At 38.1% G+C, this 6,000-nt stretch overlaps 1 protein-coding gene across 1 annotated transcript in view; it reads right to left on the reverse strand.

Annotated features, from left to right (window-relative positions):
• The window catches only part of LOC123514374 (transcriptional adapter 3-B-like), a 60,816-nt gene extending 57,383 nt beyond the window's left edge, over positions 1-3,433 (reverse strand). The window contains 1 exon segment of the mRNA XM_045272258.1: positions 3,413-3,433. The gene's annotated coding sequence lies outside the window, so the exon portion shown is untranslated.
• Positions 3,434-6,000: the final 2,567 nt, after the last annotated feature.

Here is a 6,000-nt window from a genome sequence, read left to right on the forward strand (position 1 = left end):
CCTACCAAAAGTCTTCCATCCATTTTAGTAAACTGCCATGCACTCCTCCTACCATTTCAAGTTTCCAGATCAGTCTCCGGTGTGGTACCTTATCAAAGGCCTTTTTTAAATCCAGATATATTCCATCAGCCCAACCATCTCTTTCCTGTATTACATCTATCACCCTCGAATAGTAACATATCAGGTTTGTCGTGCATGAACGCCCTTTTCTAAAACCAAATTGACACTCACAAAGTATGTCATTTTTCTCCAAGAAGTCTGTCCATCTATTCTTCACCACCCTCTCACACATCTTAGCTACCACACTTGTAAGTGACACTGGTCTATAGTTCAATGGGTCTCTCTTGTTACCTGATTTATAGATTGGGACAATGTTAGCTCTTTTCCAGTCTTGGGGCACTACACCTTCCCTTAATGAGGCATCAATTACTTCACAAACTTTTTCTGCCAGTTGCTCCTGCATTCTCTTAAAATCCATCCTGATACCCCATCAGGTCCCACAGCTTTTCTCACTTCTAAACTCCCCATCATATTCTTGATCTCCTCCACAGTTACTTGAAACTCCTTCATAATCCCTTTCTGTTCCATTACCAGTGGTTTGTCAAAAGCAGTCTCCTTTGTGAATACCTTCCGAAAGCATCCATTCATAGCCTCTGCCATTTCCTGGGATCTTCACTGCATACTCCATTTACTTCTAAACTTTCAATACTTTCTCTATTTTTGATGTTGTTGTTCACATGTCTGTAAAAAGCCTTGGTTGGTCTTTACATTTATCAATTATATCCTTTTCTTGTTTCTTTCTTTCTTCTCTTCTAATCAACACATATTCATTTCTTGCTCTTTTGTAACTTTCCCACTGCTTAATCCGTCTTTTCCTTCTCCACCTCTTCCATGCATCCTCTTTTCTTGTTCTAGCCTTTTCACATCTATCGTTAAACCAGTCCTGCTTTCCAACTTCTCTATGTTGTCTTATTGGTACAAATTTTTCTCACCTTCTTTGTATATTTTTATAAATTCCTTCCACTTTTCATTTGCTCCTTAGCACTCTTGAATTTCATCCAATTTGTCTCTTGAAAGAATTTCTTTAGGTTTCCAAAATCTGTCTTGGCATAATTCCATCTTCCCACTTTATATTCTTCATTTCTTCTAGATTTCTCTTCATCTATCACCTTGAACTCCAAAACTGCATGATCACTCTTTGCTAAAGGGCACTCCACCCTCATCTCCTCAATGACCATTGGCTCTGTACTAAAGACCAAGTCCAGTCTTGACGATGCTCCCTCTCCTCCAAACCTAGTATCTTCTTTGACCCACTGAGTTAACACATTTTCCATTGCCAGTGTCAATAGTGTATTTCCCCATGTTGTCTCTGATCCTTCCATTGACCAGTCCTCCCAACACACCTCTTTACAATTAAAATCTCCCATCATTATAGTTCGTTCACAGCCACCCAACATTTCTTCCAGACATGTTCCTGTATCACTTATCATTTCTTCATATTCCTGTACTGACCATGCATTTGTCTTAGGTGGTACGTACACCACTATGTAGTGCCTCTTTTTCCTTCATTAGTTTCTGCTCTGATCTTTAGCACTTCTGCCTTTCCCATACCTTCTTTCACTTGATCCACCTTTATATCTTTTTAACCAGCAACATCACTCCTCCTCCCATCTTACCTACTCTATTTCTTTTCCAAACATTATATTTCCCTTCTCCAACCATCATCAGGTCTTCTCCCTCTCTCAGTTTTGTTTCAGTAAGACCCACAATATCTGGGTTCTTGTCCCTCAAGTAATCGTTGAGTTCTAAAATCCCCGATATCACTCCATTTATGTTGGAATACATTACATTCCGCTCATACGTAAGTTTCTTTAGTCCTTAGTGTGTGTGTGTGTGTGTGTGTGTGTGTGTGTGTGTGTGTGTGTGTGTGTGTGTGTGTGTGTGTGTGTGTGTGTGTGTGTGTGTACAGAGTTCGAGCAGGGCTAGTTACATTGTACAGAGTTCAAGCAGGGATCATAGTGTCCTGTCTTCATATCTCCACTTACCTAATTTTTCTCTGAAGTTATGCACATTATGTGCTGTAACAACTTCATCATTCAAAGCATTGCACTTTTCCACTGTTCTATGTGGAAAACTGTATTTTCCAATATCCTTCACGCACTTCCTTTTCCTAATCTTCTTTGCATGTCCTCTTGTCCTTCCAGCTTCTTGTCACCAGCACCAGATCTTGCTTGTCTATCTTTTCAATGCCATTAACCATCTTATACAATGTTATTAGGTCTCCTCTTTCTCTTCTATCTTGTAAGGTTGGCAATCCCATTTCCTTCAGCTTTTCCTCATATTTTAGGTGTTTTAGTTCTGGCACCATTTTTGTAACTATTCTCTGGATCCATTCTAATCTTCTTATATCCTTTTTCAAGCTCGGTGACCACACCACTGCTGCATATTCCAACTTTGGATGTATCATGCTTGTAATAATATTTTTCATCACATCCTTGTCCAAGTACTAAACTGCCACCCTAATATTAGTCAACATTTTATACGTTGAACTTAATATCTTACTTCTGTGTTTTTCGGGGCTCAGAGTTTCCTGCATAACCACTCTCTCTCTCTCTCTCTGTCTTGTTGACAAAGAGCATGGCTTCACATATTGTGACGTCAAATCAGTTGGGTGGAGAAGCTGCAAAGGGGGAGCCGGTAATCATGAAGAGAGGGTGGGACGTATTCTTTAGGAGAGTGCCGATTGACGGTTAACTTAACAATTCTCTCACTTCACTGTAGTAAACGTTAACATAAAAAGGGAGACATATGCGGATGTCATGAGCATACTAAGATCACTTATATAACTAGATACACATCATTATTCAGGGCAAAGTAACTTGTATGAATAAAGAATAAGGTACTGTCCCCGAGAAACCGTCCCGCGCGTTCGCCTCCATTCCCGGCTCCCCCTTAGCAGCTCTTCCACCCAGCTGATTTGACATCACATAAAATGAGAAATATATGGTATATCATTTTGTTTTTTACGCAGGGGTTCCTTGAGACGTCATGTATTTGAAGGGTTACGCAAGGGTAAAAAGGTTGAGAAACGCTGCCTTATCTGTTACCATATCTCTCTCTCTCTCTCTCTCTCTCTCAGACCAATAGCGTGGCTTCATATAATCATATTTGACGTCAAATCAGCTGGGTGGAGGAGCTGCAAAGTGGGAGCCAGGAATGGAGGCGAGCGCGCGGGAAGGTTTCTCGGGGACAGTGCCAAGAATAATTTCAAATAAACACGAACTTGAATAAAAAAAAAAAACTGGGAACAAGCTTGCATTATCTTTCGATCTTCAACAAAACAAAGTGGAAATATTATGCATAGGCATCACAAAACAGCAAAGGTGCCTCACATTTGCAGTAGACGACCTACCAAAACAGCTCACCAGGGTACAATGACAATCTTGCTTACAAAACCCTCTATTTCCCTCTTTTTGCTTCTTTGCTTAAACCCCCACAAACCCACTCGATCCAACACACACACACACACACACACACTCAAATAGAACAGTGTACCTTTCGGCTATAACAATATACACTAGGGTTGTTGGGATGGACCTTACATATGCTCCAAAGCACCGCAAAACAGCTTTAACCCATTCACCTTCGTAGCCACAGCAAGTCAATATAGTTTGTTGACGTCTGGCAGCGGCGGCGACGGCGATAGAAGCTGCAGCTTTCCTCCTGCACAAGGATTAATCTTTGCGACTTTATTCCAGCTTCTACCTGTCGTCTGAGTCTGTGTAATTTCGTTTGCCTTAAACAGACTCAAGGAGAGGATACTTAAATTTTCAAGTCTATTCATGTGATTTAAGTAATAGTTTGGCAAGAAACTGCACTTAAAAAATATAGGTACCTTAAATATGTAAAGCTTTTTCAATTTTATGAAAGAAATATAAATTTTAATTAGTTTTATGAGGGCATTGGTATAAAGCACCGAGATATAAAGTACCTAGGTATACAAAAGAGAAATGTCTGAAAACTAATACAATATATATATATATATATATATATATATATATATATATATATATATATATATATATATATATATATATATATATATATATATATATATATATATATATATATATATATATATATATATATATATATATATATATATATATATATATATATATATATATATATATATATATACATATATACATATGTAAAAAGTAGCAATTTCCCATTGCTTAACACATGAGAGGCCAATGTTTTGGGTGTGTGTGTTTGTGTGTGTGTGTGTATATATATATATATATATATATATATATATATATATATATATATATATATATATATATATATATATATATACACACACACACACACACACACACACACACACACACACACATAATATGATAAAGAAATATTGGATACGGTTCCTGGAGGATCATAAGTTATTATCGGATCATCAATTTGGCTTTAGGAAAGGGAGGTCATGTGTAACAAATCTACTGAGCTTTTATTCAAGAGTGGTTGACAAAATACAAGAGAGAGAGGGATGGATGGACTGTGTATATTTGGATTTAAAGAAAGCTTTTGACAAGGTACCGCACATGAGACTGCTATGGAAATTAGAGATTTATGGAGGACTGAAAAGAAAAGTGTTAAAGTGGATGGAAAACTACTTGAGATGGAGGGAGATGAGAACGGTAATTGCAAAGTCGGACTGATTGGTGGTGGAGAGTGGAGTCCCACAAGGTTCAGTGCTGGCACCAATACTTTTCCTTGTCTATATTAATGACATGCCAGAGGGACTAAACAGTTATATTAATTTGTTTGCGGATGATGCGAAGTTGTGTAGGTGTGTGAAGAGTGAAGAAGATTGTGAAAAGTTACAGGCAGATCTAGATAAGATTTGGGAGTGAAGCAAGAGGTGGGAAATACAATTTAATCTGAGCAAAAGTCATGTGATGGAGATGGGGAAGAGTGGAAGACGGCCAAGAGGGTCATATAAGATGGGTGAAGGAGTAGTGTTGAAAAAGGTGGAAAAGGAAAAGGATTTGGGAGTGATAATACAAGACCATGGACAGTTTGAGGCTCATATTGATAAGATGTTTGGAGAAACGTATAATTTGATAAGAAATATTGGATTAGCCTTTCATTATATGGATAAAGATATGATGTAGAAATTAATTAGTATGGTAATTAGTCCAAGATTGGAATATGCTGGAGTGGTTTGGTCCCCTTATAAAAAGAAGCATATAAGGAAGTTGGAGAGATTGCAGAGAATGGCAACAAAAATGGTTCCGGAATTGGCAGAAATGACCTATGAGGAGAGATTCAAAAAAATGAATTTGCTTACCTTGGAACAAAGAAGAGAAAGAGGAGATTTAATACAGGTTTATAAACTGTTGAGCGGACTGGATGAAGTGGATAATGAGCAAATGATGTTGAGAGAGGAAAACTTAAATAGAACTACGAGATTGCATAGTAAAAAGATAGCCAAGGGAATATGCTTGAAGGATGTGAAGAAATATAGTTTCCCACAAAGTTGTGTGGAGGTGTGGAATGGTTTGAGTGAGGAGGTGGTGTCAGCGAGGAGTGTGCATAGTTTTAAACGAAAGTTGGATGTGTGTAGATATGGAGACGGGGCCACACGAGTATGATACCCAGGCCCTGTAAAATTACAACTAGGTGAATACAACTAGGTGAATACACAAGCCTATCCGAAGATCGGAAATAATGAGCTCTGAGCTCGTTCCGTAGGGTAACGTCTGGCTGTTTCGTCAGAGACTGCAGCAGATCAAACAGTGAAACACACACACACACACACAAAAAACATTGGCCTATCATGTGTTAAGCAATGGGAAATTGCTGCTTTCTTTTTCATTACTAGAGGAAAACTAAGATTGAACTGATGGTTTAACTTATGTGAACCACATCATAGCTTCCTAAATATGTCATGTAAACGATGTTTATGCGAAAAAATAGGTACAATTTTGAAAG

This window comes from Portunus trituberculatus, chromosome 37, assembly GCF_017591435.1.
Source record: "Portunus trituberculatus isolate SZX2019 chromosome 37, ASM1759143v1, whole genome shotgun sequence".
Classification (NCBI taxonomy): domain Eukaryota; kingdom Metazoa; phylum Arthropoda; class Malacostraca; order Decapoda; family Portunidae; genus Portunus; species Portunus trituberculatus.